The sequence below is a fragment of the Cygnus olor genome (genome assembly GCF_009769625.2).
Source record: "Cygnus olor isolate bCygOlo1 chromosome W unlocalized genomic scaffold, bCygOlo1.pri.v2 SUPER_W3, whole genome shotgun sequence".
Classification (NCBI taxonomy): Eukaryota; Metazoa; Chordata; class Aves; order Anseriformes; family Anatidae; genus Cygnus; species Cygnus olor.
Window position 1 is genome coordinate 1175055 of NW_024429074.1, and position 21252 is coordinate 1196306.

A 21252-nucleotide genomic window follows, 5' to 3' on the forward strand; every position below is an offset into this window, starting at 1 on the left:
GCTGACCACAGAGGACAAAGACCCATTGTGATTCTTTCTGCAAAGCCCCCCACAGCATTTTAACCACTAACTATTCCTTTAACTACTGTCCTGGTTTCAGGTAGGACAGAGTTAATTTTCCTCCTAGTAGCTGGCAGGGTGCTATGTTTTGGATTAGGATGAGAAGAGCGCTGATAACATGCTGATGTTTTAATTGTTGTAGAGCAGTGCTTACACCAAGCCAAGGACTTTTCAGCTTCTCGCTCTGTCCTGCTAGCGAGCAGGCTAGGGATGCAGCAGGAGCTGGGAGGGGACAGACCCAGGACAGCTGACCCAAACTGGCCAAAGGGGTATTCCATACCATCTGACGTCATGCTGAACAATATATAGGGGTGGCTAGCCGGGGTGGAGGGGGGGGGCCGGCTGCTCAGGGATAGGCTGGGCATCGGTCAACGGGTGGTGAGCAATTGCATTGTGCATCACTTATTTCGTACACATTATTATTATTAATACTATTATTATTATTATTATTGTTATTATTATTTTCCTGTCTTAATAAACTGTCTTTATCTCAACTCACAGGCTTCACTTTCCCGTTTCTCTCCCCCATCCCAGAGAGGGAGGGGGGAGGGTGAATGAACGGCTGTGTGGTGTTTAGCTGCCAGCCGGGCTAAACCACAACACTACTAATTTCCAGTTCATGTGTCTTCATTTCAGCAGGGCATTTCCAGACATTTTTAATGCTCCAGTGGAGTTATACAGGTGTGCAGTGGGGGTGTTGACTAGCCAGGCCCAAAGATTTTTGGTGCCCACTTTAAAATACTAGCAAATGTTCCTGCAACTTAACCAACACTTTAATATCATGGCTAGTTTAATATTGGCTTGTTTGCCATACAAGCAGATAGTTACTGGGTGTACTCACCTAGCAAACTCCAGAAGTGATCTAAACGTTTCAAAATTTGTATTTCACATCATCATTTATAACTATGGAAAACACTGAGATGTAAACAAGGGCAATCTTCAAGGTAGGTGCGATACCACCTCCTCTCAGCAGCCGGTTTTGCATGTCCCACTGGATCAGAAGCCATTAAATTGCCACTGGTACTAAACGCTTCTCTGAATGTTTTACACCTAAAACCAAAGCTCATCTTAAAGGTGAGGAGAAAAATCTATCTTCTGAGGAAGATTCTGGTTTAGAATATTAATAAAAACCTCAGTTTGGAAAGATCAGTGGGTGCAGGGCACAGATGAGGCGATTCTGCAACTGCTGATCATCTGTCATAGAAGTATGTGATACATCTGCCCAGTTCTGAATATAGCACAGGGAGAGCTGGCCACTACAGAGCACTTGCTCTCCTCCTCCATTCCGCTCCTAAATGACATTCAAGAGAACTCAGCAATAAACTCAGTGTGTTCTGAACACTTTTTCTGTGCAACCCTTCACTGCAGTTTCTAAAGGAACACAGTGTGGTAGATGTAATACAATAAAATGGATGTTGTACATCAGAAGAAAGGATGAGCGGCTCATATATCTGCTCACAAATCAACATCAGCCATTTCCCCCCTCCCATCACCATTTGAGACAATGCGTTAAATAAAATATACATTTCTATTCTAGAGTAGCTTCCTTCATTTTATAATTATTAACCATCACTGCCAAGATCACTGAAGTCTGGCATCCCCCATCATCATGCCGTATGGACAAACTGGCAACGCTGCATACAAAGTGCTCAGCATCCATCCCTGGAAGAGATGACTGCAGCCTCAAAGCGCTGCATCTCCTGGGAGCTGATCAAAGCCTTGCTTCCTTGCATGTGAGCATACATTTCTCATGGACCTCTACAGTGTTTTTATCATCATGAGCCACCTCAGCTTTCCTAGTCATTTACTGTCACGCAGACCTGTCATTTAAGCGATCGCATGTATGGAACTGCCTTATCTTTCATCCTTTATGAAACACTCCTGGAAACCCTGGAGATAGAGACTGAGTGAGCACAGCGTGGCAGGTCTGATGGCAAACTGCAGCAACACTTCCAAGAGACAAGGAAAACCTGCTATAGGATTTGCTACTCTAAAGGGATGATACCCAGTTCTGAAATTCTGTTGGGAGAAACAGGGGTTAAAAAAAGAGGAAAGAAGTTTCTCACCAATTGGGCCTAGAAAATATTGTTCAGTGACAGCTATGCAAACAGAGAAGCCCTGAGAGGTCCCAAGCCAGCAGCATTTCACTGTGGACTAGCACAGGAGAGACACAGCTCCCCAGCTTGGGCTGGGCTCTCCCCTATCTGCCACAGCCCCTGGGTGGCTCAGGCTGGAGTCACCCAGCCAGCAGCTCTCAGTTCAGCCAAAAGGAAGACTTGGTTCATGGAACAAAAGAATCTGGGGAACGAAATATTTTCATTCTTCCTACCAACCCATAGATATCTGTGGCTTTGGGAGAAGTGACCCAGAAGGCAGATAGTGACACTTGGTCCTCTTCATGGTCCTCTGACCCCAAACATGAGCAGGAGGATAAATAACCATGCCAGTCTCCCTATTCTGTATCACAGGGTAGTCCCTGGAGATATCCAGAAGACAGCATGAGGAAAGAGATGGAGTTCCTGGGCTTCAGGCCTCTGACATCCATCCTAAGCCTCAGCCAGATGGGACCAACAGAGCCTTTAGCTACAGGTAGACAGCCAGGTGGCAACATCAACAGCCTCTGGTGCCTGCTTCACTTTAAATCTACTGATCGCACCATTAAGCTCACATTACACAGGGTGCCCTGTTTGCAGCATTACTGGCAATTAAGATGTACTGTAGAAGAAACTTTGTAAATACTTATTAATAACTGTCCTGGTTAACACCAGGATCACAGGAACAGGCAGGAGCTACAGTGGAGTTAAAAATGCCTGCTATCTCTGCTATAATTTCCACACTATCATGCAGTCACTGTGTCATTTTCTTTCCTGTCCCTGGGAACCGGATTCACCTTGTTCTTCAGTCATCAGATGAATGTGACAAAGGCAGGGGGAATCCTTCTCTTGCTTGCTAATACAATAAGAGGACATCAGATAACATAGACACCATCAACTCCCTGCTGTGAGAAACAAAGTTGTGTTTTTGCAATAGAAGGTGTTTTTGCAGGGGAAAATTCCACTAACCTTGCATATTCAAAAGTGATCATGCAGCACAGCAGCGGGGAGTATGTTAAGCAGATAAGGGGAAGGTCCCACTGTCCCAAAATAAGGAGGATAGCTAAGAAAAACAGGATGAGCAGTACGAAAACAGTAAAAACAAAAATCACGGGCCCTCTAGTCACAAGAGAAGAAGGAAAAAAAAAAAGGAAAAGGAGAAATTAACGGTTGGTCAAATAAAATTGTACATATATGGTATAGAAGTGCGTCGAGTAGGTTGTGAACCTGTAGTACTCAGCCAATGAGGAAACAGGGGAGAAATCAGGTGTCGGGTAATAGGGAATATAAGGTTATGATAAACTTTTACTGTGCGCTCCTGCTTGCATGATGCCCACCATTGCAATCGCGAATAAAATAGCTTCACAGAAGACCCTGTCTGAAGAAAATTATTGAGATTTTTTCTCACACTGATTATAAAACATTTACAACATCTCCCTTCTTTTCAAAAAGGAAATCGTGGCTCATGGACTGAAATGCATCTCTACTGCGTATTCACCAGTACCAAAGGCAGCCGACATCCCCAGAGCTGCAGGGAGGCTGTTTGCATTGGTTACACATTTCTCAGAAGCCTAACCAACATCAGTCCCTTCAGTCAGTGGTCCTTTGGAAGAAAAACCAGCAGTGGCCTCCAGGACCAAGTCACAAAAAATAGAGATCTACTGCTTTGAATCAAAATGCAAAGATCAACAGGACTGTGCATGGCAGAGAGAGTAGTTGCAACCCAACAAAGAGAATGGGGCAGTTAGAGCTTGCTCCTAAGCTTTTACTTTTCATGCCAAATGGCCCAGTAGAAGGTTTTCACTGAGGAAAACCTCAGTGGGTCATTGTTTATGCCCTACCCAATGTCCTTCTCTCCTCCCTGCCCTCACTTCCATAAATATCTGGAAAATGAGGGTGCAAAAAACCTGATCCACAGCTGAGGAAGAGGAGTCCCTGATCTAAAGCAGCAACCAGTGATTCACTCTTGGGACTTCTGGCCATATGAAAAGTTTCTTGAGGGTCCTGGAACAGTAACAATAGTAAGTGTTGCAGCTTTTGGCTCAAGTTTTTTTTTTTTTTTCCTGATGGGAATTATGAGAATCCAGTCCCTGCTTAATTCATTTCTCAACATACTTAACCACAAGCTATTACCTCCCCTGGAGAAACTGTTGACAAACTAAGCAGAAGACCATGGGGAAACTGTTACAAACTTTTGCTAGAACTTCTCCCTTTGCAATGTGCAAAACTTATTATCCTCTACTATTAAAAAATAAAACAGTGGTATGAGGGGAGAGAAGTTGTCTCAAAGAGCCATCACAAACGAAGCAGGTTATGCATATGGCCTAAACAGCATATTCATAAGGACTTTGCTTTACCTGCATCAGAGCTGTTGGATCATTTTCCCTTTCCCAGTGCATCCATAAGGCACCACTACAGAAGTCATCGATTGTAGTTAACCTATATCCACACCACAAGTGTGAGATACCTCACAAGATTCCTTAGGCACGCTCAGTTCTCCAAATTGCCACACACAAGATGTGTTATTACCCCAATTAACACAGTCCTGAGAGGTTAAGCATCCTGCCAAGATCTAAGTGCACAGGTAACGGGCATCTGGTGTCACCCCTCGCAGTCCTTTACCTCTTTACTGCCCACCCAGATAAGGAGATAACCCCATTGTGCTTGGGAGCACCCTCCTTCCTACCCAGGGCTCTCTTTAGTCACAGACTTCTCGCCTTGCTGTTTCCTCACCTCTCGGCCCCACTGCTGCAGGGTTGCTGGGGGAGGATTATAGGCTGCCACCCAGCAGATAAAATGCTTAAGTACAGCCTTTTTCCAGAAGCTACCTCAGTGTAGCCAGCCTGATGGCTACAGCCCTTCCCTAGACCATGCTCTTCAAATGAAGCAGAGTGCATCACCTAAAAACCTTAACTCACAGCACAACTCACCAGGCATTGATCTAAAGTACCCTGTGCATGTAAAATAAACTATTTATAAATACACAGTATTAAGGCACTTGCCGAGGCGATCGGCTCCGGGGCAGACGCGTCCTGCAGCGGAGCGGGGGATCGGGACAGGCAGGGCTTTTTTTTTTCCGGCATCGAGGCCACTCGAGGGAGCCGCCAGGACCCGGCAGCCCTCGCGAGGGAGGCTGACGAGGCGTAGGCGGAGCCAGCAGCGTCCCCTCCCCGGCCGTTCAAAAGCAGCCCCTAGGGAGCGCGGCGCGTTAGAAGGCCAGAGTCATCGTGTCCCCCCCCCCCCCCCCCCGTCCCGGATGTAGGGAGTGTCTGAGCCTGTTGCTGCTATCTGAGGGAGGCAGAGAGACTGTGTGTGAGGAGGTGCGAGCAGGTGGATGACCTGGTCTGCCTGGTGGCAGAACTCAAGGAGGAGGTGGAGAGGTTGAGGGCTATCAGAGAGTGTGAGCGGGAGATAGACTGGTGGAGCAACTCCCTGCAGGGCCTGAAGGAGAGGTACCGGGATGAGACACCCCAAATGGGGGTGGACCCCCTGCTCTATTGCTGGCGGGCAGAGGGAGGGGACCTAGGAGTTGAGGAGGAATGGAGACAGGTCCCTGCTCGACCTCGCAGGTGACGCTCCCCCCCTACCGGCCCCACCTTCCCAGGTGCCCCTACACAACAGATTTGAGGCCCTGGATCTTGAGATACCGGTGGGTGAGGATGAGGTAGAAAGTCTACCCAGGAGGATGCCTAGGGCGAGGAAGTTGACTCCACGCCTCAAGACTGCCTCCACCAAGAAAGACAGAAGGGTGATCGTTGTAGGCGACTCCCTTCTCAGGGGAACAGAGGGCCCTATTTGTCGGCCTGACCCTACCCGTAGAGAAGTCTGCTGCCTCCCTGGGGCCAGGGTCAGGGATGTGGCCAGAAAGCTTCCCAACCTGGTTCGCCCCTCTGACTACTACCCTCTGTTGATAGTCCAGGCTGGCAGTGATAATATTGAAGAGAGAAGCCTGAAGGCTATCAAACGGGATTTTAGGGGACTGGGACGTTTAGTGGATGGAGCGGGAGTACAGGTGGTGTTTTCGTCCATCCCTACAGTGGCAGGGAGGGGTACAGAGAGGACACGGAAAGCCCACCTGATTAACACGTGGCTCAGAGGCTGGTGCCAACACAGAAATCTTGTTTTTTTTGACCATAGGGCGCTTTACTCGGCACCCCCGGCCTGATGGCCGCAGATGGGTCCCACCTATCTCTAAGGGGAAAACGGATCCTAGCCCAGGAGCTGGCAAGGCTCATTGAGAGGGCTTTAAACTAGGTAAGAAGGGGGACGGGGCTGAAATAAGGCTTGTTAGAGGTGTGCCGGGGGAACAATGGCAAGGCCGGGGGAGAAGGCAATGGCCCAACCGAAGTGCATCTACACTAATGCACGCGGCATGGGTAACAAACAAGAGGAGCTGGAAGCCATCGTGCAGCAGGCAGACTATGACTTGGTTGCCATTACGGAAACGTGGTGGGACCACTCTCATGACTGGAGTGCTGCAATGTCTGGCTATAGGCCCTTCAGAAGGGACAGGCAGCACAGAAGGGGTGGTGGTGTGGCTCTCTATATTAGAGAGTGTTTTGATGTTGTGGAACTCAAGGCTGGGAATGATAAGGTTGAGTCCCTATGGGTTAGGATCAGCGGGAAGGCCAACAAGGCAAGCATCCTGGTGGGGGTCTGTTATAGACCACCGAACCAGGATGAGGAGACGGATGAGGAGTTCTACAGGCAGCTTGCAGAAGCTGCAAAATCGTCAGCGCTTGTTCTCGTGGGGGACTTTACCTTCCCAGACATATCCTGGACATGCAACGCAGCCCAGAGGAAGCAGTCTAGGAGGTTTCTGGAGAGCGTGGAAGATAGCTTCCTGACGCAGCTGGTTAGAGAGCCTACCAGGGGAGGTGCCCCGCTAGACCTTCTGTTCACAAACAGTGACGGACTGGTGGGAGATGTGGTGGTCGGGAGCTGTCTTTGGCAGAGTGACCACAAAATGGTAGAGTTCTCTATTCTTGGCGAAGTCAGGAAGGGGACCAGTAAAACCGTTGTCTTGGACTTCCAGAGGGCTGACTTTGAGCTGTTCAGGACACTGGTTGGCAGAGTGCCTTGGGAGGCAGTCCTGAAGGGCAGAGGAGTCCAGGAAGGCTGGGCACACTTCAAGAAGGAAATCTTAATGGCTCAGGAGCAGTCTGTCCCCACGTGCCCAAAGACAAGCCGGTGCAGAAGAAGACCGGCCTGGCTGAACAGAGAGTTGTGGCTCAAGCTTAGGAGAAAAAAGAGGGTTTATGATCTTTGGAAAAGAGGGCAGGCCGCTCAGGAGGACTATAAGGATGTTGCGAGGCTGTGCTGGGACAAAATTAGAAAGGCCAAAGCTCATCTGGAGCTCAATCTGGCTACTGCCGTTAAAGATAACAAAAAGTGTTTTTACAAATACATCAACACAAAAAGGAGGACTAAGGAGAATCTCCATCCTTTACTGGATGCGGGGGGGGAAACTTAGTGACGAGAGATGAGGAAAAGGCTGAGGTGCTTAATGCCTTCTTTGCCTCAGTCTTTAGCGGCAAGACCGGTTGTTCTCTGGATACCCAGTACCCTGAGCTGGTGGAAGGGGATGGGGAGCAGGATGTGGCCCTCACTATCCACGAGGAAATGGTTGGCGACCTGCTACAGCACTTGGATGTACGCAAGTCGATGGGGCCGGATGGGATCCACCCGAGGGTACTGAGAGAACTGGCGGAGGAGCTGGCCAAGCCGCTTTCCATCATTTATCGGCAGTCCTGGCTATCAGGGGAGGTCCCAGTCGATTGGAGGCTAGCAAATGTGACGCCCATCTACAAGAAGGGCCGGAGGGTAGACCCGGGGAACTATAGGCCTGTTAGTTTGACCTCAGTGCCAGGGAAGCTCATGGAGCAGATTGTCTTGAGTGTCATCATGCGGCACTTGCAGGGCAACCAGGCGATCAGGCCCAGTCAGCATGGTTTCATGAAAGGCAGGTCCTGCTTGACGAACCTGATCTCCTTCTGTGACAAAGTGACGCGCTTAGTGGATGAGGGAAAGGCTGTGGATGTGGTCTACCTTGACATCAGTAAGGCTTTTGATACCGTTTCCCACAGCATTCTCCTCAAGAAACCGGCTGCTCGTGGCTTGGACTGGCGTACGCTTTGTTGGGTTAAAAACTGGCTGGGTGGCCGGGCCCAAAGAGTCGTGGTGAATGGAGTCAAATCCAGTTGGAGGCCGGTCACTAGTGGAGTCCCCCAGGGCTCAGTACTAGGGCCAGTCCTCTTTAATATCTTTATTGATGATCCGGATGAGGGGATCGAGTGCACCCTCAGTAAGTTTGCAAACAACACCAAGTTAGGTGCGTGTGTTGATCTGCTCGAGGGTAGGAAGGCTCTGCAGGAGGATCTGGATAGGCTGGACCGATATGCTGAGGTCAACTGTATGAAGTTCAACAAGGCCAAGTGCCGGGTCCTGCACCTGGGGCGCAACAACCCCAAGCAGAGCTACGGGCTGGGGGAAGAGTGGTTGGAAAGCTGCCTGGCAGAGAAGGACCTGGGAGTATTGGTCGATAGTTGGCTGAATATGAGCCAGCAGTGTGCTCAGGTGGCCAAGAAGGCCAACAGCATCCTGGCTTGCTGTCCTGGTTTCAGGTAGGACAGAGTTAATTTTCCTCCTAGTAGCTGGTAGGGTGCTATGTTTTGGATTAGGATGAGAAGAGCGCTGATAACATGCTGATGTTTTAATTGTTGTAGAGCAGTGCTTACACCAAGCCAAGGACTTTTCAGCTTCTCGCTCTGTCCTGCCAGCGGGCAGGCTAGGGATGCAGCAGGAGCTGGGAGGGGACAGACCCAGGACAGCTGACCCAAACTGGCCAAAGGGGTATTCCATACCATCTGACGTCATGCTGAACAATATATAGGGGTGGCTAGCCGGGGTGGGGGGGCAGGCTGCTCGGGGATAGGCTGGGCATCGGTCAACGGGTGGTGAGCAATTGCATTGTGCATCACTTATTTCGTACACATTATTACTATTAATACTATTATTATTATTATTATTATTATCCTGTCTTAATAAACTGTCTTTATCTCAACTCACAGGCTTCACTTTCCCGTTTCTCTCCCCCATCCCAGAGAGGGAGGGGGAAGGGTGAGCGAATGGCTGTCTGGTGTTTAGCTGCCAGCTGGGTTAAACCACAACAGTCCTTTTGGCGCCCAACGTGGGGCCCGAAGGGTTGAGATATCGACAGATTTGACCAGAGTGTGTTAAACTAAAATTGGTATAAGTATTAGACCTGCTTAATAGTTGCTAGTCACAATGTTGATTGCCTTAATCTCAAGTCTGCTGTGCCTGTTTCCCAAATTGAGTTTTATAGAACGTTACTTTCTGTATGTGCTCCCTGTCGTGCTGTTTATCCTTTCCGGGCCCTGGTTTAAGATTGTTATGGTACTGTGTGGTGTAACGATGGCTTATGAAATGATGAGGTATCTGGTCATGACTCTAACCTGGTATTTGTACTCAGCACTGTCGTCGACTCTATACTTTGGAAACCATATCTCAGAAACTATTAGCAATTACACCTATTGTTTTTTTTCCTCAAGGAGTCAATCTGTGGAGGGGACAGGGGAAGATATTTTTTCCTACCTGTTCACTCTCCCTTCCTCCTTCACCACCCTCTTATCCCCTGAGCTAGTTACGGTAGCTCTCCAAGATGTTGAATATCCTTGGGATACTCAGACCAGCATGTTCCTGTTGTTATGTCTCCTGAATGCGCTTCAGGTTTTGTTTAAGGTTAAACAACTACTTAGGAATCTCATCTGGAGATCTGTCTTGAGGCGGGATAGTTGCGAGTGGCAGGGAGTGTGGGAGGATATGGGCAGGTTTCTAGGGCAGTGGGCACCTCCAGTGTTTTGGACATTCACCCCTGAACAACTGCAAAATCCTAAAAAAAAACTGGTAGAATGCTTGAAAAAAAGGTGTCATGACTCTGGCAGTTCCAAAGTGACACAAATCACTGTAGCGTGCTGGGGTCTGGCTTGTGCCTATCGAGCTGCAATTGATGCTACTATCAACCTAGTGACAGCTCCCGCAGCCGTTCCAGCCCCTGCAGCCGCTCCCACTCCTGTGGCTGGGTCAGAGAAACGAACTGTAGCAGTGCAAGTTGCCCCTGTAGACAAGGTGAAAAAATGGTATAGAGACTCTGGTCGTTTAGAACGCAGAAAGTCTTCTGCTAGGTCTAGGTATGGAGAAGACGAGGCTGGGCCATCAAATGTGCAGGAGGATGAAGATGAGGATGTCGAAAAATCAACAGTAACTACCCGAACCCTATACCAGCGTGAGCTACAAGATGTGCGAAAAGATTTTGGTCGCTGTATAGGTGAGCAGCTTGTCACCTGGCTGCTCTGGTGCTGGGACACTGGAGCCAATTGTGTGGAATTAGAGGGCAGGGAAGCCAGGCAGCTGGGATCCTTTGCTAGAGACGCAGGCATTGACAATGCAATTGGAGATGGAGCACGATCTCACAGCCTCTGGAGGCATTTCCTGTCAGCTGTGAAGGAAAGGTATCCCTACAAGGAAGAACTTGTATGTCTACCAGGCAAGTGGACCACCATGGAGAAGGGAATTCAGTACCTGAGGGAATTAGCCGTACGGGAAGTAATTTATAAGGACCTAGACGACGCACAAATATCCACGGATCCAGATGAAGTCCAGTGTACACAACCCATGTGGCGGAAGTTTGTACGGAGTGCACCATCATCATATGCCAGCTCATTGGCAATAATAACCTGGAAAGATGGTGACGAACCCACAATGGATGAAGTGGCTAAACAACTCCGGCAGTACGAAGAAAGTCTCTCCTCTTCCCTACAGGCCTGCGTCTCGGCTGTGGAGAAACTCTCTGAAGAGTTCCACCAACTTAAAGAGAATTTATCTTCCCCCCCACCTGAACGAACCAGTGGCCACCAACTAAAAGAGAATACTTTGGAGAAACTTTTTGAAGAGGTCCACCAACTTAAAGAGAGTTTATTTTCTTCCCCACCTGTACAAACCAGTGTCTCGGCTATTAGGGGTAAACGTTCATCCGTGCAAAGAAGACAATATGGTGGGTACACACCCCGCACCACCCTGTGGTTTTACCTATGTGACCATGGAGAGGACATGAGAAAATGGGATGGAAAATCTACTGAGACCCTAGAGGCACGGGTATGTGAGTTGCAAAAGAAAACAATAGGGAGAAAGGGGTTCTCTGAAAAGTTTGCTGCTCCAACTTCCAGCAGGCAGTCCTTTAAACACAGAAATGAAGATTCTGACCAGGACTAGAGGGGCCCTGCCTCCAGCCAGGGGGAGGAAAGGGACAATCGAGTTTATTGGACTGTGTGAATTCGATGGCCTGGCACGTCTGACGCACAGAAGTATAAGGCTTTAGTAGACACCGGTGCACAATGTACTCTAATGCCATCAAGCTGTAAAGGGCCAGAGCCCATCTGTATTTATGGCGTGACAGGGGGATCCCAGCAGTTAACTGTATTGGAAGCTGAAGTGAGTCTAACCGGAAATGAGTGGCAAAAGCACCGTATTGTGACTGGCCCGGATGCTCCGTGCATCCTTGGCATAGACTATCTTAGAAGAGGATATTTCAAGGACCCAAAAGGGTTCCGCTGGGCTTTTGGCATAGCTGCCTTAGAGACAGAGGACATTAAACAGTTGTCTACCTTGCCCGGTCTCTCAGAGGACCCTTCTGTTGTGGGGTTGCTGAGGGTTGAAGAACAGCAAGTGCCAATCGCTACCACAACTGTGCACCGGCGGCAATATCGCACCAACCGAGACTCCCTGATTCCCATCCACGAGCTAATTCGTCAACTGGAGAGCCAAGGAGTGATCAGCAAGACCCATTCACCTTTTAACAGTCCCATATGGCCAGTGCGAAAGTCTAATGGTGAGTGGAGACTAACAGTGGACTATCGTGGCCTGAACGAAGTCACGCCACCGCTGAGTGCTGCAGTGCCGGACATGCTAGAACTCCAGTATGAACTGGAATCAAAGGCAGCCAAGTGGTATGCCACAATTGATATTGCTAATGCATTTGTCTCCATCCCTCTAGCAGCAGAGTGCAGGCCACAGTTTGCTTTCACTTGGAGGGGAGTCCAATATACTTGGAATCGGCTGCCCCAGGGGTGGAAACATAGCCCTACCATTTGCCATGGTCTGATCCAGTCTGCGCTGGAGCAGGGGGAAGCTCCTGAACACCTGCAGTACATCGATGACATCATTGTGTGGGGTGACACTGCAGAGGAAGTTTTCGAGAAAGGGAAGAAAATAGTCCAAATCCTTCTGAAGGCTGGTTTTGCCATAAAACAAAATAAAGTCTAAGGACCTGCACGAGAGATCCAGTTTTTAGGAATAAAATGGCAAGATGGACGTCGTCAAATCCCAATGGATGTGATCAACAAAAAAGGACTGTTGTGGTTTAGCCCGGCTGGCAGCTAAACACCACACAGCCATTCGCTCACCCTCCCCCCTCCTTCTCTGGGATGGGGGAGAGAAACGGGAAAGTGAAGTCTGTGAGTTGAGATAAAGACAGTTTATTAAGACAGGAAAATAATAATAACAATAATAATAATAATAGTATTAATAGTAATAATGTGTACAAAATAAGTGATGCACAATGCAATTGCTCACCACCCGTTGACCGATGCCCAGCCTATCCCCGAGCAGCCGGCCCCCCCCTCCACTCCGGCTAGCCACCCCTATATATTGTTCAGCATGACGTCAGATGGTATGGAATACCCCTTTGGCCAGTTTGGGTCAGCTGTCCTGGGTCTGTCCCCTCTCAGCTCCTGCTGCATCCCTAGCCTGCTCGCTGGCAGGACAGAGCGAGAGCTGAAAAGTCCTTGGCTTGGTGTAAGCACTGCTCTACAACAATTAAAACATCAGCATGTTATCAGCGCTCTTCTCATCCTAATCCAAAACATAGCACCCTGCCAGCTACTAGGAGGAAAATTAACTCTGTCCTAACTGAAACCAGGACACTTGCATAAGAACCAGTGTGGCCAGCAGGGCTAGGGAAGTTCTTGTCCCCCTGTACTTGGCTCTGGTGAGGCCGCACCTCAAGTACTGTGTTCAGTTTTGGGCCCCTCACTGCAAGAAGAACATGGAGGTGCTGGAGCATGTCCAGAGCAGGGCAATGAAGCTGGTGAGGGGCCTGGAGAACAAGTCTTACTAGGAGCGGCTGAGGGAGCTGGGATTGTTCAGCCTGGAGAAGAGGAGGCTCAGGGGCGGCCTTATTGCTCTCTATAGGTACCTTAAAGGAGGCTGTAGCGAGGTGGGGGTTGGTCTATTCTCCCACGTGCCTGGTGACAGGATGAGGGGGAATGGGCTAAAGTTGCACCAGGGGAGGTTTAGGTTGGATATTAGGAAGAACTTCTTTACCGAAGGGGTTGTTAGGCATTGGAATGGGCTGCCCAGGGAAGTGGTTGAGTCACCATCCCTGGCGATCTTTAAAAGACATTTAGATGTAGAGCATAGTGATATGTTTTAGTGGAGGACTTGTTAGTGTTAGGTCAGAGGCTGGACTAGGTGATCTTGGAGGTCTCTTCCAGCCTAGACGATTCTGTGAAGTGCTATGCACCTCCATAGATGGTGATGCTCCTTCATCTTGTGCAGCAGTTATTTTAAAACTTCTCCCAGAAGGGAATCGAGCTACCTCCTCATATCCTAAAGCTTTCTGACCTATCTGTTCTGCCAGAAGTTTCTTCAGTCCAGTATTTCTTAAATCCAGTTTTTTCAATCCAGTGTTTCTTAAAAACCGTGACTCACATCAGCTTTAACTATTTCAAAGGATGCTATTCTTTCTTCCCATCAATGAACAGCACCCCAGATCACAATAAGAGGTGGCAGCAGCAGTGACAGGGACACCTGGAGAACTGGAGAAAAGCAGCAATCTGCAGGGACTGCATCAGGGTAAAGAACCAAAAGCGTTCAGTTTTGCAAGGTGTCCTGGTTTCAGGTAGGACAGAGTTAATTTTCCTCCTAGTAGCTGGCAGGGTGCTATGTTTTGGATTAGAATGAGAAGAGCGCTGATAACATGCTGATGTTTTAATTGTTGTAGAGCAGTGCTTACACCAAGCCAAGGACTTTTCAGCTTCTCGCTCTGTCCTGCTAGCGAGCAGGCTAGGGATGCAGCAGGAGCTGGGAGGGGACAGACCCAGGACAGCTGACCCAAACTGGCCAAAGGGGTATTCCATACCATCTGACGTCATGCTGAACAATATATAGGGGTGGCTAGCCGGGGTGGAGGGGGGGGCCGGCTGCTCGGGGATAGGCTGGGCATCGGTCAACGGGTGGTGAGCAATTGCATTGTGCATCACTTATTTCGTACACATTATTACTATTAATACTATTATTATTATTATTATTATTATCCTGTCTTTAATAAACTGTCTTTATCTCAACTCACAGACTTCACTTTCCCGTTTCTCTCCCCCATCCCGGAGAGGGAGGGGGGAGGGTGAGCGAACGGCTGTGTGGTGTTTGGCTGCCAGCCGGGCTAAACCACAACACAAGGTATTGAGCACGGTGAGATTTAAAGCATGAGCAGAAACACTGAAGTCAATGGGATCAGTGCTTGAAGCCCTACCTGAAACATAGCAGACCAAGAAAACCCTAGAGCTTTGCTCCCATCCCAGTGGCCCAGAGCATGCCAGTGCTGCCTGCATCCCTGTGTCTGCTTCTCCCCATGGAGCCCAAGCACTGCTCTGCCTGCTCGTGCCCAGACCCACTCTCTCCTGCTAATTCCCATAGGACAAGGATGCATTTCCACCCATCTTCTACCTGTATCTTGAGGAGCATCTGCAGCACATCTTTGCCATTTGGCCCTCACCTGCAGAGAGGATCATCCATTTAATTGGCCTGACTGCTCCAGGGACTACATCTTCAGAAACAAGTTACAAGCTGAAGGGCATGTTTAGGGAGCTCTGAGGTGGACAACTCTTCTGCAAAAGACTTCACCTGAACTTGCCTTCTCATTTAAAGGCAGGAAGAGGAAATTGTGAGTGCACAGTGTAACAGCATTAGGCTGAGATGTGCCCCGCCCCCCAAAAAAAGAAAAAAAAAAAGGATTTTCACATTGGCTATGAGAATCTAGGTCAAGAGGGCAGAAACATCAACTACCTGCCATCCTTGCTAAGGCAGATGTTGCTCACAGAGGATGAGAGACCAGAGAAGAGGAGGAGTCAGGGCAGATCAAGCAAAGTGATTCTCCTGTGGATTAAGAATAAAAACACCTTCTTTGAAAAACATAATAATTAATGGCATTCATTAGGAAACTAGGTAATTTAATTTCTCAAGTACACAATGTCAGGAAAAATAATGGGTCAAAAGTCAGTGCTGCTAACAAGGTGAAACCTCTTTCATTTATTATCTGAGAGATGGGGAAGTCAAGCATGAACAGAGCGCTGCTAAAGAAACCAGATACACTGAGCAAGTACTAAATTATCCAAATGAGTCCATTATACCTATTGTTGTCACACATCACCCAAGGGAGATAGGAAGCTCTCCCAGCTCACCAGTGATGCCAGGGTAGAGGTTTCACTGGGCTAAACATCACACAGAACAGGTTCTTAATTATAGAGAAGATGGGGGTAAAAGAGAAAAAAAAAAAAAAAAACCTACCGACCAGGAATTTGCAGTGGGAAATCAAGACCAAATTAAATTCAAATAACATTCCTCTAAAAGATGTTGATGCCTATGAAATGCCGATTTAACCAAGAGCGACAAAAATCATTTAAAGTCTACAGGCCAGTTTGCATTATTAAATACACAGGGAGGCTGGGTCAGTTGTCCCTACTGAGGGATACCCCATCTTGACTGTGTTGGGAGAAATAGGGGAAAAAAAAAAGTCACTCGGGTCAGCTTTTTTGCCCTCAAACATAAAAGTGTTGGAAACTATCAGACTTTGTCATTTCCACTATGAATCTCTAATTTTCTTCCCAAGATTGGAAAACTTAAGCAGAAATTAATCCTTACAGCAAGTAGTCACACCAGAGAGCTTTGCCACCTTCTGAAAAACTAGTCTGAGGCTTGGGGAGATAACAGGTTTGTTGCAGCACTTGCCCAGGAGCCAGATCTCACCCTTCTCCCTCAGCAGGAGAGTTCAGAGCTTGCACCTGGGGCTGACCCAGACTTTCCTTGCCAGCAACCAGGGAAGAAACCCCAGAGCACCAGGCTTGGCACAGGGAGGCACCTGGCCAGAGCTAGGAGGCTTGCTTTGATTTGGCAAGGCAAGGTCTCAGCCCCACAAGTGCCTTAAGGGTCATACTTGTTTTTTTTTTGTTTGTTTGTGTTTTGTCGTTGTTGTTTTGTTTTGTTTGTTTTTTTAAAATGAGCTTAAAAGTGGCAAAAGGCTACCAGCGCAATTGGTCTAGGACACCATGAATCTTTAAAAGGAGTATTTAACCAAAAATGAGGCTCTGGGGCAGAAAAACCACACCCCCCACAATTTTACAAGGTGCCAGAGCAGTATACGTATTCCCCATATTCTTTATGGAGAAGCCCGAGATTATGTTTACGCTGTACTTGCAGCACAGGCTACAGTGATCAGCAGGAATGCAACTGCCCCAAAGCAAGCAAGTACAAGGAAATTCCATTCCTTTTCCAGCCCTAGAGAAATGAAAACTTTTTTTTTTTTTTAAAAAAAAGGGGTCAGCCATGTCAGTATGCTATTTTTTTGTAATTAACATGATGGTGCACCATTAAGCTCTCCTAATTCATAAAAAGAAATTCACTGTAACATTATAACCAACAGGGAAAATGTTTTCTTTTGTTTCAGACAGGTTTGAAATTTCTTTTGGATATATCTAATCCCTCTAAAATTGCCTGAATTCAGGCAATCTCACTGAAACCCTGTTTCATTTTTATATTCAGGAACAAAACCCCTATTCAGTGCTTACCTCCAAGGGAAAATGTTACTGTTATCCAAAATGGCATTAAGATTTAATACAAAAAACACAGTAATTCAGCCTTTTAAAATTCAATAATGGCTCCTCTGATTTGACATATAGTGAAGCTGATTGCAGAACTACCGTTAACTCCAGTGATTTGGCTGTGAGCTTTCTGACAAATTCAAAATTACATCCAAATCACACAACATCATTTATTATGATGTAAGCTATTATACAGTAAATTAAAACCAAAGCTAACAGATGTTTTTACATCTGTTTACTTAAAAGTTACACAACTAAAACCCACCGTTTTTAATTTTTATTTAAACCTATGCACAGACTACTGAATGTAAGTATATTTAATACAAACAGTATGATCCCTAAGAGAATTTAGTGCTGCTAATGAAGCCAGTACTGCTGTTGACATGGCTCAGCAGGAGTAAGCGTTTGCAAAGCTCAGGCCCATAACTGATGTACTGACAGCAAATACGCAGACCCCAGTGCGTGTCCTCCAACTTCAGAGTTCAATTTCTGAGAATCAAGCTGGGATCTCAATATCACATTCATATATCAGAGACCAGAAAAGCAGCAATGATTAAGGTCCGTAGTACATGGCTTGTTGTTGAATTTGGGGGCCATTTGCAGCAAGTGTGTCAATTCTGTAAGTGTACCAATTCCTTCATCTCCCTCACTAAAAGATAAGGATCTAGGTCAATAAATGCAGAAGGGCTCAAACACCCAGCTCTCCAGGTGCTGCCAAATCAGCCCTGGAACAGTCATTGATTTCCTCTCCAGCACACACCTACAGCCTCCCCAAAGCCTGTGGTAGGGCTGCCAAGACATTGCTCAGCATCCCTGTGCATCCTCTGCTCCTCCTGCCCTGGGAGGAAAGCGCCCTGGCAACGATGCCCAGGCACACCTCTGCTTTATAACTGTGGAGCACCTAAATGTCTCCCTGTGCTGCAAGTGCTGCTTCACCTTTTCAGATAGTCATTAATGTACTCAGCTTCAGAAAAGCCTCTGCACACTCTTTCCCCAAATAATTAGAAAATAAAAAAAGTTTTTGTTATTTCTTATTAGCTTTGCAGTGACATTAGCATTTCAGCTGAGATGGGTCCCTGCTGTGCTGAACACTGCAATAACCACATCAGGAGGCAAAGTCCTTGCCCCAGAGGCTCTATACAGACAGAACATAAGGGATTAATAGGACAAACCAAATTCACCAAGCAGGTGACTGCAGCTGAGCTGGGGACACCTCCTGACTCTAATTTCCCACCCCATTCTGGTAACCACAGGGGCACCAGCAACAACATGCACCAACAACCCAACGTTTGCTGTCTTTATGCATCTGCCCCACTGCACACAGCCACCTGTGTGTTGGAAAGCAGGCTCAGAATAGATAGAGATGCTCCTGACAAACCCTAAGGAGGTAAACGCCAACTGAAGAACTACTTAAACAGTGGCAGTTCATGAACAAGTCAGTCATGAGCAAGTTAAAGGTTCTTACAAGAAGGTTTTAAACTATCAGAGCCAGGAGGGTCTCAAACAGCCCCCAGAACCAATGGTCCGCTCCTGTGGTCACATACACCGGCTTTAACATAGCAGTGCTTGCCCCACCAGCACACTTGTCCCCACCCTAGGTCTTCCATTATTGCTATACAGGTGAGCTGTATTTCTTCCTTCTTCTTGTGGAGAGGGTAACATCCATTAAATTGATAACAGGAGACAGCTTACACAAGCAGCTCTGACCACAGCCAGACTGCTGGCAAGCATTCTACTAAGTCAAAAGCCCTACAAATACTTCACAGACAGCAGCTAGTGCCCACTGTAGAACCTAGAATTACACAGGTACTTTCATCTAGAAACCCCAGCTTTCATCCTAAACCCACAATTAACAGCTCTGTGCAGACAGACCTCAAAGAGGGGAAGGTTGAACATCTTGCCAAAAATCTGGGCCAGAGCTGGAATCCTTTTTCAGTACACAATCCTGTCTCTGCTGTTAAAAAGCAATCCTTTCTCTTTGCACAACACCCTGGAAGCGAAGCACACCAAACATTTGGTATTTTTCTTTCAGATGTGGGTGTTCAGCATAATGCCTCAGGCACTGACCGACCACAGCTGAAAGTCCTGTGCATCAGCTCTGCTGGAGGAGATAACAGAGAGCTGAGAGCAGCTGCATGTGTACTGAGTTCTTAAAGAGATGAAAGCACAAGAGTCAAAGCTGCAGTTTTACAATCCTGTATAAACACGTGCATTCTCTTCATCTTGTCACCCTTTCAAACACTAATCATCCCCAGAAAGTTTGTGACACAAAAGGACTTCTGGGAGTATCGCCGTGGGGGTCAACAAGCCCCATGGTTGGTGATAATATCGGACTCTTAACGATGAGGCCATGAGGAATATAAAGAGTTTAGAAGGAACAAAGAATATCAATTGTGGCGTACCACTTGGCTGCCTTTGATTCCAGTTCGTACTGGAGTTCTAGCATGTCCGGCACTGCAGCACTCAGCGGTGGCGTGACTTCGTTCAGGCCACGATAGTCCACTGTTAGCCTCCACTCACCATTAGACTTTCGCACTGGCCATATGGGACTATTAAAAGGTGAATGAGTCTTGCTGATCACTCCTTGGCTCTCCAGTTGACGAAGTAGCTTATGGATGGGAATCAGGGAGTCTCGGTTGGTGCGATATTGCCGCCGGTGCACAGTTGTGGTAGCGATTGGCACTTGCTGTTCTTCAACCCTCAGCAACCCCACAACAGAAGGGTCCTCTGAGAGACCGGGCAAGGTAGACAACTGTTTAATGTCCTCTGTCTCTAAGGCAGCTATGCCAAAAGCCCAGCGGAACCCTTTTGGGTCCTTGAAATATCCTCTTCTAAGATAGTCTATGCCAAGGATGCACGGAGCATCCGGGCCAGTCACAATACGGTGCTTTTGCCACTCATTTCCGGTTAGACTCGCTTCAGCTTCCAATACAGTTAACTGCTGGGATCCCCCTGTCACGCCATAAATACAGATGGGCTCTGGCCCTTTACAGCTTGATGGCATTAGAGTACATTGTGCACCGGTGTCTACTAAAGCCTTATACTTCTGTGCGTCTGACGTGCCAGGCCATCGAATCCACACAGTCCAATAAACTCGATTGTCCCTTTCCTCCCCCTGGCTGGAGGCAGGGCCCCTCTAGTCCTGGTCAGAATCTTCGTTTCTGTGTCTGAAGGACTGCTTGCTGGAAGTTGGAGCAGCAAGCTCCTCGGAGAAACCCTTTTTCCCGATTGTTTTTCCTTGCAACTCATATACCTGTGCCTCTAGGGTCTCAGTAGATTTTCCATCCCATTTTCTCATGTCCTCTCCATGGTCACGTAGGTAAAACCACAGGGTGGCACGGGGTGTGTCCCCACTGTATCGTCTTCCTTGCACGGATGGACGCTTACCCCTGATAGCTGAGACACTGGTTTGTACAGGTGGGGAGGAAAATTAACTCTCTTCAGGTTAGTGGACCTTTTCAGAAAGTTTCTCCACAGACGAGATGCAGGCCTGTAGGGAAGAGGAGAGACTTTCTTCGTACTGCCGGAGTTGTTTAGTCAATTCATCCACTGTGGGTTCCTCACGTTCTTTCCAAGCCATTACTGCCAATGAGCTGGCATATGATGATGGTGCACTCCGTATAAACTTCCGCCACATGGGTTGTGTACACTTGACTTCATCTGGATCTGTGGATATTTGTCCGTTGTCTAGGTCCTCATAAATCATCTCCCGTACGGCTAATTCCCTCAGGTACTGGATTCCCTTCTCCGTAGTGGTCCACTTGCCTGGTAGACATACAAGTTCATCCTTGAAGGGATACCTTTCCTTCACAGCTGACAGGAGACGCCTCCAGAGGCTGTGAGATCGTGCTCCATCTCCAATTGCTTTGTCAATGCCTGTGTCCCTAGCAAGGGATCCCAGCCGCCTGGCTTCCCTGCCCTCTAATTCCAGACTATTGACTCCGGTGTCCCAGCACCGGAGCAGCCAGGTGACAAGCTGCTCACCTATACAGCGACCAAAATCTTTTCGCACATCTTGTAGCTCACGCTGGTATAGGGTTCGGGTAGTTACTGTTGATTTTCTGACATCCTCATCCTCATCTTCATCCTCCTGCACACTTGATGGCCCAGCCTCGTCTTCTCTATACTTAGTCTTAGCAGAAAATTCT